A 10,965-nucleotide genomic window follows, 5' to 3' on the forward strand; every position below is an offset into this window, starting at 1 on the left:
ATTGGACTGGCTTCATACTCGTAGTTCTAGTGCAACTCTAAGATACTTAAGTTCACCAGAAGGACCAAGACCAACACTAATTTCTTCTATTACAGTTCCGATTAAGAAACATTGCAGAGCACAGTACCATAGCACGTTGCAGAGCACGAAACTGAAGAAACATTGATATTATCTCTAGTCATCCAAATGGGTTATGATTCTTAAAGTATGACCAGGTAAATTAAGGGTTGCAATATAGCCATGTGCATTGTACCAGACTAATAACTTCAAATGGGATTTCAAAATATCAAAGAAGACAAACCTCTATGATCCAAAGTGGAGGAGGTTCACCCCCTTTTCTGCTAGAAGAAGAGTTTACGTTTGAGTGAAAAGACAAGGCAACATGCAACTTCAAACCTAACCTGAGTCAGAAACCAGTTTAAAAAGCTCTTCATATAGAGACCAATCATATGCAAGAGGAGAGAAACGCTCTACGATCCCCCACCAAACCGCAACTGCAATTCCGTGGACACATGCCAACTTGAGTGCTTTTAGAGCTACAGTTAAGGCCTTGATTCTGAAACAACAGTAAATCGAGCAACATATAAACACGTACATTTACATAACTTGAATTGGGAAGAGATCAAAATAGTTAACTGCAACCTTGTAGCTAATCATACTCTGTCGTTTAAAAGAGTAACAATTAAATTAAGAATGTAACAGTTAAATTAAGAATGAAAATGCATCATAGCCTCATCAACAGAAAGTCATAATAAAATTAAGAATGAAAATGCATTGACGCCCCGTACCATCAATGCAGAAGGCATCAACAGGCATCATCACATATATGGGAATTCTGTTATCTCGGGAAGATGGCAATATCGAGGACCTCGAATCATCTAATTATCACACAGACACATTTATACCATCCCATTGAACATTCGAAAGCAATAAACTAGCTCAGAAACTTCTCGTCAAATAGATTAAAAGTTCGCGTCTAAATTTTATTGTTTGGAATTTATCAGCAACCCAACTGAACGTAGTCAAGTATTCACTTCAGTAAACTCTACAGAAGCTCCAAAATTTTATAAATTTTCCTGCGTTTTCTCGGGAACCAAACAGACCGTGCAACTCAAAAGAAAACGGAAAAAAACCGTAATTGTGTGAGATAAACCTGAGAATACTGTTTCCGGTGAGGGATGGGCTGCAGCGAGTAAAGAGGCCTTATTTAAAGACGGGAAGGGTCGAAATGTTTCGGAGGAGGTTTCCGCGGTCGGGCTTGTCGTCGAAACTGACTTCTCTGAAGCAGAAGACGCTCCTCCTCACTGTTGTGCATTTGCGGACGACTGCCATTGTCCGCCATTGCCATCGATCACAGAGAATCTCTCAGCGATAGAGAGAGCAAATCCCAGCGTGTGTAATTTGCATTTGCAACTGAAATGTACTAACTGACTCTGTATTTTTGGGTCCGTTTAGTTTTGTGCTCGTTAACACACTTATTTCTACTTCTCAGACATCACTTAATAATTTATGTCATTTAATTGTTTCAATTGATCGACAGTTGAGAAATAATAGAGGTTTGTGAAAGGTAAAAATAGATGTGTGTATATCACTATCGAAAAGTTATCTTTGTATGTATTTTTTAATTGTCAAAAGATATTTGGATTAGGATAATATCAGTTAACTAAATTTTTAAACCAAATTTGTAAATATGCTACCAATAAAAAATAAACATTTTGATTTGATTCCTAATTTTCAAGTATTGAGTTATGAATCAACTGGCCCTTTAAATTCCATGCTTGTTAGTAAACACGCAAAAGTCTGAGAACTGGGTGAAAGCTTGAGTTGGTTCTCCCCCATAAACCTAATAGAAGGCTGATCCCATTGCTTGGGAACCTCCTGATATTCGTTTGTATAAGCTTAACATTGATGGTTCAAGATTGATGCGGGTGTAGTTCTCTACCAATTTGGGACAAGGAGATTTTATTGATAGAGATGCTTGCTGTCACTTTGTTCCAACAAAATCTGGTTAATAGCTATTATCCTCTTGATACTTGATACAATTGTGAGTAAATGCAAAACATTGATGAATCAATTGGTTATATGTGAGCTAAGTTGAAGCATGAAGCATGTTTTCAAGGAGCGGAATTGTGTTGCTCATCAGTTGCCAAATTGGAGTTTTAATAAGTCCAAGAATTTGAAATTTGATCGATTTCCTTCTCTCGTTACTTCTTACTCTTAGTAATCACAAAAAAAAATAAAATAAAATAAAAATAAAGAATAAACACTCATTCATCGGACACAGACATAAGCTAAATTCTCAATGTGTATGTAGTCATCAACAACTCATTATGTAAATCTAACACCCTTGTATATGTAATCTCAACCTAAGACGTTTGAGAGGAAATTGGTGAGATTTTGTAGTGTATTATAAGCATCCACAAATCTCACCTCTCCCCGTGATATTTTAAGGGAATTGAATCAAAATTTTATATGGAATCTCTACTAATCAATTAAACTTCATAAAAATCCCTAGATTTATAAATCCATTAAAATCTCTCAAAATTCCAATTGAATATTTAGGAGAGAGAAAGTTAAACTTCTGATAAACATTAAAAGCTATAAATTACATTGTTTGTGGGCTCCAAGCAAAGAAAAAGGGTTTGAGTTGTTAAATGCAGAAGAAGAAAAAATAAATTAGAATATCTGAATTTAAGCTAAAATAGTTAGCTAGAATTGTCAAAAATGATGGCTAGCTGAATTAACATTTAGGTCATTTGGCTAGCTATAATTAGTCCGCATAGTACAAGAATTTGAAGACTCTTGTGAAGAATTTGGACACTGAAGTTCTGTCTAGACTGTACGGAGGTGAGGAAGGTGGTGGAGTGTCCCCTCCAAGTGGCGTGGCAGCATTGGTGGTGGAGGCAGCATGCATTGGGCACCCAATGATCCTCGTGCCAATCTAAAGTAGTACGACATTGATATACGATAGTGATGCAATTCTATATTTGTTGTTTGGTAATATCAAATTATCAATTGTAATCCAAATTTCAATAAAACGGAAAATGATTATTGATCAACATGTCATATGTTTCTTCTTTATTATCTGGGCAAGACAATCCAAATAAAACTAAAGATATACCTCAGAATGCATTATAAAATACTAAAAGAAACCTAAAAAACTGGTCAATAATATATGTACTACTGGAAAAAACTCATATTGGCCCGTTCCAAGCCCATGTTAGGACAAGGATTGTCTGCCCTCCTTGTTCCCGTGCCCTCCCATGCCCTCCTGTTTGTGTGGTTACGGTTAAACCACGTCAACATTTTATATTACTATTTATTTTTGTCTTATTATCTCTATAAAAAAAATAATATAAAATGTTGACGTGGCTTAACCGTGACCACACAAAACAGGAGGGCACGAGAGCAAGGAAGACAAACAATCCTTGTCCCCCATGTTAAACCTAGAGACCCTGCACGACCTGCCGTGCCAAGCACAACTCCATGGGCTAGCCCTACCTATAACTTAAAAGCTTGAATTATACATGACAAAATTTCTAAACTAGGTTCAAAATAAGAATTAAGTACCAACAAAGCAACAACCTAAGGAACCATTATTTATCAACAGATCGTGTGCCTGTTGGAGTAATCCTTCTGGGCTACAAAGATGGGATGCCGGGTTATCACCATCCATCATTTCTAAGCCGCTTTAATAAGATATTTAGTTTTTGAACTTGGTAGAATAGATACATTTGTAATCAAGCTAATGTCTAAGCAACCCTAATTATCAGTTTGGACAACAACAACAACAACAACAAAGCCTTTTCCCACTAAGTGGGGTCGGCTATATGAATCCTAGAACGCCATTGCGCTCGGTTTTGTGTCATGTCCTCCGTTAGATCCAAGTACTCAAGTCTTTTCTTAGGGTCTCTTCCAAAGTTTTCCTAGGTCTTCATCTACCACTTCGGCCCTGAACCTCTATCCCGTAGTCACATTTTCGAACCGGAGCGTCAGTAGGCCTTCTTTGCACATGTCCAAACCACCGGAACCGATTTTCTCTCATATTTCCTTCAATTTTGGCTACTCCTACTTTACCTCAGATATCCTCATTCCCAATCTTATCCTTTCTCGTGTGCCCATACATCCCACGAAGCATCCTCATCTCCGCTACACCCATTTTGTGTACGTGTTGATGCTTCACTGCCCAACATTCTGTGCCATACAACATCGCTGGCCTTATTGCCGTCCTATAAAATTTTCCCTTGAGCTTCAGTGGCCTACGACGGTCACATAACACGCCGGATGCACTCTTACACTTCATCCATCCAGCTTGTATTCTATGGTTGAGATCTCCATCTAATTATCCGTTCTCTTGCAAGATAGATCCTAGGTAGCGAAAACGGTCACTTTTTGTGATCTTCGCTAGATTGCTCCGGTCATTAGTGTGGATAAGTATATAAATGGATAGAGATAGGAAAGCAAACACAAGATGTACGTGGTTCACCCAGATTGGCTACGTCCACGGAATAGAGGAGTTCTCATTAATTGTGAAGGGTTTACACAAGTACATAGGTTCAAGCTCTCCTTTAGTGAGTACAAGTGAATGATTTAGTACAAATGACATTAGGAAATATTGTGGGAGAATGATCTCGTAACCACGAAACTTCTAAGTACCGGAGTGTGGTATCGTCTTGACTTGCCTTATCTGTCTCATAGGTAGATGTGGCATCTTCTTTGGAAGTACTCTTCCTCCATCCAGGGGTGGTATCTGTAACTGGTGGAGATGCACAAGGTAATGTATCAATTTCACTTGAAGCTTACTTGTAGTTTCAGGCTTGGTCAAGCGCGATACAAACCATGTAGTAGGAGTCCCCCAAGTCGCCGAGCTAGGGGATCTGCTGAAAGAGGTGACAGACAAGGTAAGTAATCAGAGCTCCGGCTGATTGTTCACATTCTCCCTATCTTGCAATCAGCATGAAGGATAAAGAGAAGAAAAATGAGAAGAGATGATATGGGATACTTTTGCTTTTGAAGAAGTAACTTTCCACAGGCTTATTCTTGAACTGAGCTGGAGGGTTTTCTGGTTTCCTCCAGAGTATAAGGCCGACTGAAGAATTTGAGGGTCAAAACAAGTCCATCAAATCTAGTGTACGTTCGACCCTGCTGATATGGGATACTTTTGCTTTTGACAGAGTAGTGGATGTATCGGCACGTGTGCTGTTACGTTTGTCTCCACATGCTTCCTTGTATCCTTCTCACTTGCCCTATCTGTTCCTCTGGCAGATGCGGTATCTTCCCTGGAAGCATAAGATGTTGAAGATGAGTACTCGAGAGCAATGTCAGGTAAGTAATCAGGTAAGGGGTTCCAGGCAATCAGTTCCTGGCTGGAAGCTTGATTCCAAATGCTGACTGATTGCTCTCTTTCTCCTTGTCTTGCAGGTAAGAACAAGGCCAAAGGAAAAGACAGGGAAAAAGCATGATATGGGATACTCTTGCTTTTAACCCTGATGATATGAGATATTCTTGCTCTAGTATAGCTTGTTTACAGAGGTATTATCGGGGGGAAAGAAAGCTGAATATTTCGAAAGGCTTCGTTGGGAGTGCCCTCTCAGATAAGAAGAAGTGTTGAGCATTTTTGCAGGTCTGCCTGTCCGTTAGGGATGGAGGTCGACATATATAGGAGTCTCCCTAACATCAAGTAATAATGCTATTCCTTTACCCTGCTTGGTCATAGTACGGTAGTGGGAGCTGCCAGCTTCACATGTTTTAACTCTGTTAGAGCACTTTGAAAAAGTGGTCTGTGGTATCTGGAAAGCTGATGTTGCGTGTGAAGATTACAGACAAGCTTTATCCAAGGAGATCCAGCTCTTGAAGTTGGGAAAGTGGTGCCTTTTCGGTTTTCGAACAAGCAATCCTGTCGGGGATCTGGCTCTCGAGATTCGGAGAACGATGCCTCTTCGATTTTTGAGAAAGAAATCCTGCTGGGGGTCTGGCTCTCGAGATTCGGAGAGCGGTGTCTCTTCGATTTTTGAGAAAGTAATCATGTTGGGAGTCTGGCTCTCGAGATTCGGAGGGCAGTGCCTCTTCGATTTTGGCGCAAGCAATCTTGTTGGGAGTGTTTTCTTGAATGTGAGTAAAGGTTGGGCATGTTTGCTAGTCTACCTTGCCACGAAGCACAGAGGTTGACACACAGGGACTTTCCAATTATCCAGCAGTGGTACTGTTCCTTTACCCTCTCTTCGATTTTTGAGAAAGTAATCATGTTGGGAGTCTGGCTCTCGAGATTCGGAGGGCGGTGCCTCTTCGATTTTGGAGCAAGCAATCTTGTTGGGAGTGTTTTCTCGAATGTGAGTAAAGGTTGGGCATGTTTGCTAGTCTACCTTGCCACGAAGCACAGAGGTTGATACACAGGAACTTTCCAATTATCCAGCAGTGGTACTGTTCCTTTACCCTCTCTTCGATTTTTGATAAAGTAATCATGTTGGGAGTCTGGCTCTCGAGATTCGGAGGGCGGTGCCTCTTCGATTTTGGAGCAAGCAATCTTGTTGGGAGTGTTTTCTCGAATGTGAGTAAAGGTTGGGCATGTTTGCTAGTCTACCTTGCCACGAAGCACAGAGGTTGACACACCGGGACTTTCCAATTATCCAGCAGTGGTACTGTTCCTTTACCCTTGTGGGTAATAATATGGTAGCTAGACCTTCAAAATTTATGTGTCTAAACTTTGTTAGTGTTGTTTCTTTGCTATTCTTTTACCCTTCTTGGTCAGAGCGATGTAGTGGGAGCTGCAAGCTTCACGTGTCTCAACTTTGTCAGAGAACTTTGGCAAAGTTATCTGTGGTACCCATGAGCTACTGTTGCGTGTGGGAAGTGGGTGATTGAACAGTATGATTCATGTGCTTTCTACTTCGCCAGAAATCTTTGACAGAATGCCCATAATTTCCGCAAAGCTGAGTGTGCGTGTGACAGGTGCTGACAAGGCTGGAAAAGTAGGTGCCTCTTCGATTTCTGAGATCGGCCCTCGTGGTCTCTGAGCAGCCCAGCTTTTGAGAAAGCAAGCCTCTTCGATTTCTGAGATCGGCATTCGTGGTCTTTGAGCAGCCCAGTTTTTGAGAAAGCAAACGCCTCTTCGATTTTTAAGATAGACCCTCGTGGTCTCTGAGCAGCCCAGCTTTTGAGAAAGTAAACGCCTCTTCGATTTCTGAGCAGGCGCCTCTTCGATTTCTAAAGTTTCGTCGAGTGCAGATTTTTATAGGGGCTGACATTAAGTTCCAAAGCACACTTGAATATCCACCAGTAGAAGCTCCATTCTTGCACTTCTAAGATCTTGATTTCTCCGACCTCTTCTCTCTTCAACACCTTTGAAAATGTCTGGCCCCTCCGACCGTCGTTTTGACTTGAACCTTGTTGAAGAGGCAGCCCCGCCTTCTCCAGACAACATATGGCGCCCATCCTTCGTCTCCCCTACTGGTCCTCTTATCGTTGGGGATTCCGTGATGAAGAATGATATGACCGCTGCGGTAGTGGCCAGGAACCTTCTCACTCCCAAAGATAACAGACTACTTTCCAAACGGTCTGATGAGTTGGCTGTTAAGGATTCTCTGGCTCTCAGTGTTCAGTGTGCAGGTTCTGTGTCTAATATGGCCCAACGCCTATTTGCTCGAACCCGCCAAGTTGAATCATTGGCGGCTGAAGTGATGAGTCTCAAACAGGAGATTAGAGGGCTCAAGCATGAGAATAAACAGTTGCACCGGCTCGCACATAACTATGCTACAAACATGAAGAGGAAGCTTGACCAGATGAAGGAATCTGATGGTCAGGTTTTACTTGATCATCAGAGATTTGTGGGTTTGTTCCAAAGGCATTTATTGCCTTCGTCTTCTGGGGCTGTACCGCGTAATGAAGCTCTAAATGATCAACCTCTGATGCCTCCTCCTTCTAGGGTTCTGTCCAGTACTGAGGCTCCGAATGATCCCCTTCCGGTGCCTTCTCTTTCTGGGGCTCTATCGACTGCTGAGACTTCTCCTAAGCAACCTTTGTGAAGGTTCCCTCTTGTTTGTTTATTTTAACTCAAGTATATGTACATATTTGTAACTTATCGGGGATATCAATAAATAAGCTTTCCTTCATTTCAACGTATTGTGTTAAATACACCAAAGCCTTCTTCGCTAAGTTCTTTGAATTTTCTTTTGTTGAAGCTTGTATGTTGAAGCTTTGTGAGTGGAGCATGTAGGTTGAGGTAGTGTTCCCTTAATTTCCCGAGTGAGGAAAACTTCTCAGTTGGAGACTTGGAAAATCCAAGTCACTGAGTGGGATCGGCTATATGAATCTTAGAACGCCATTGTGTTCTGTCATGTGTCATGTCCTCCGTTAGATCCAAGTACTCTAAGTCTTTTCTTAGGGTCTCTTCCAAAGTTTTCCTAGGTCTTCCTCTACCTCTTCGGCCCTGAACCTTTGTCCCATAGTCGCATCTTCTAATCGGAGCTTCAGTAGGCCTTCTTTACACATGTCTAAACCACCGTAACCGATTTTCTCTCATCTTTCCTTCAATTTCGGCTACTCCTACTTTACCCCGGATATCCTCATTCCTAATCTTATCCTTTCTCGTGTGCCCACACATCCAACGAAGCATCCTCATCTCCGCTACACCCATTTTGTGTATGTGTTGATGCTTCACCGCCCAACATTCTGTGCCACACAGCATCGCCGGCCTTATTGCCGTCCTATAAAATTTTCCCTTGAGCTTCAGTGGCATACGGCGGTCACACAACACGCCGGATGCACTCTTCCACTTCATCCATCCAACTTGTATTCTATGGTTGACATGGCTTGGATGGTTCATCCTTGGAGAATTTGGTCTTTTCCCCGAAAACTGAATACCAAAAGGCATGGATAAATTTGAGCTGGCATTACAGTTCGGTCTCTCAGTGTTAGTGGTTGCATACCCTTGTGCCTTGGGACTAGCAATGATGAAGGATCATCTGAGGAGTCTCACATAGAATTAAAGTCTAAAGGGGCATCATCTAATGAATATTCTATTGCCGAGGAACGTCCTAGGAGGGTGGTTACAAAACCCATCAGATTCCAAGATTAAGAAGGTTAATAATGCTGAAAACTGCCATGTCTAGTGGGTTTCTCTGTATATTTCATGTACTAGTTTATGTTCCTTTTATTGTATAAATAACTTGTACTTGGAATGCTGGAAGACAAGTCTGATTTGAATGAAATTACTACAATAGAGTTAGTTGTCAAGCTTCTCTTTATTCCAAGCTTGCGTTTTGTTATGCCTTTTCCAATTCTCTACTGCCCCTAAGAGGACTGTATCAAGCAAGCCCTACGGTGGTAACGGTTGCAACGGTTGCAACAGGGAAACAATCTGCCTCAGTTCTGGCCATTTCATGGTATCCCCTATGCTACCAGCATACATTGTGTTAACGTTCCGTATTATAACAAGTTATGCACTTCATTCCTGACCAGTAAAAAGCTATGCCTCGTTCCGATCAACGTTTAGGCTCTTGATATAAAACTAAATACAATCTATGTCATTGGGTATGGAGGATGTTCTTTATGCATATACTGGGATTGAACGTGCAACTATTATTTCATAGTTGGAATCTGTCTCATATGATCCTTTGGTCTGGACGATTGATGGCTGTATGCACCTTGTCCATGTCACCAAGCCGAACTCGCCAAGTTTTAAATCCCCATTTCTTGTAGATGACAGCTCTAACTGAAGGAGAGTTCTCTTTACCCCAACTCCTTTTTTTAAAACAAGGCTAATAATTGTTTCGTTCTTTTTGGGGTTTTTGTTCTTTCCAAAATTAAAAGCTGAACAAACGTTACCTAAGTCATGAAGGTTGATATGTTTCTTAGCATTTGACACTTTGTTGGTGTCTGGACGTTTACAGACGTGTTTGATCCCTGCAGGTGAAAATGGTTGTTTTTGATAAAACAGGGACTCTGAATGTTGGGGAACTCGTAGTAGTTGATGATGTGCATCTTCTCCAATTACTCAACGGAGGAGTTCTGTGCTGTGCTATTGCCACAGAGGTTGGTGCTTATGTTTCAAATTCGTACATGAAAAGTTTAATTTGCGTATTAAAAAAAGTTCGAGCGTTTGTAGAGTTATGCTACAGATGAGACCACTCATTGTTATTATGCTATCGAAAATTATTTTGTCAATCATGCTACCATGCTTCTATTTGAGAAGTACGTAGGCAAATAGTGAACACCCAATAGCAAAATTTGTGGTGGAGCATGCTAAGAGGCTGCTAAAGATGTTTGGATCAACTAAACATGTGATGGAGGCTAAGGACTTTGAGGTGCACACAGGAGCTTGATAGAGATAGGTTGTGTGACTGAGATTATGCCACTTGAATTTACTACTCCATGTAGTTGTACTTTGATGGTTCTGCTTGGTATATCCGCATTGGGGGACCATATGCATTCTAGGAGTGATCATGCTTGGTATATCCACATTGGGTGATCACTACCTACCTGATTATCTTGACCCTGCTTGGTTAATCCGCATTGGAAGGGGTCACTAGTGGTCCTGCTTGGTTAATCCGCATTGGGGGACCATACTATATATGGATCGCGCTTGGTTAATCCATGTTGGGCGATCCTTATGGCCATGTATGCTTAAGAGTGATCATGCTTGGTTAATCCGCATTGGGTGATCACTTTCTAACAGTTGTAGGAGTGACTCTGCTTGGTTAATTCGCATTGGGGGGGCACTTCCTATTTGGTTACTTATGTAGGCTTCGGCTGAACCGCGTCCCTCTAGCCCTAGTTTTTAATGCACTTATGAACGATGGTTTTTGGGAATCTTGGTTGGTTGAATGGGAAAAGCCGTTGGATGTTGGGTGATTCCTACGGAGTTTTCAATGACTTGATTACGATTCCATAAAGCATGATTCTATACTTGATGTTTATAGATTGTGATCGGTAGTTTGTCTTTATTGAATATCTCATACTTGAATTATT

This window comes from Malus domestica, chromosome 03 (assembly GCF_042453785.1).
Source record: "Malus domestica chromosome 03, GDT2T_hap1".
Taxonomy (NCBI): domain Eukaryota; kingdom Viridiplantae; phylum Streptophyta; class Magnoliopsida; order Rosales; family Rosaceae; genus Malus; species Malus domestica.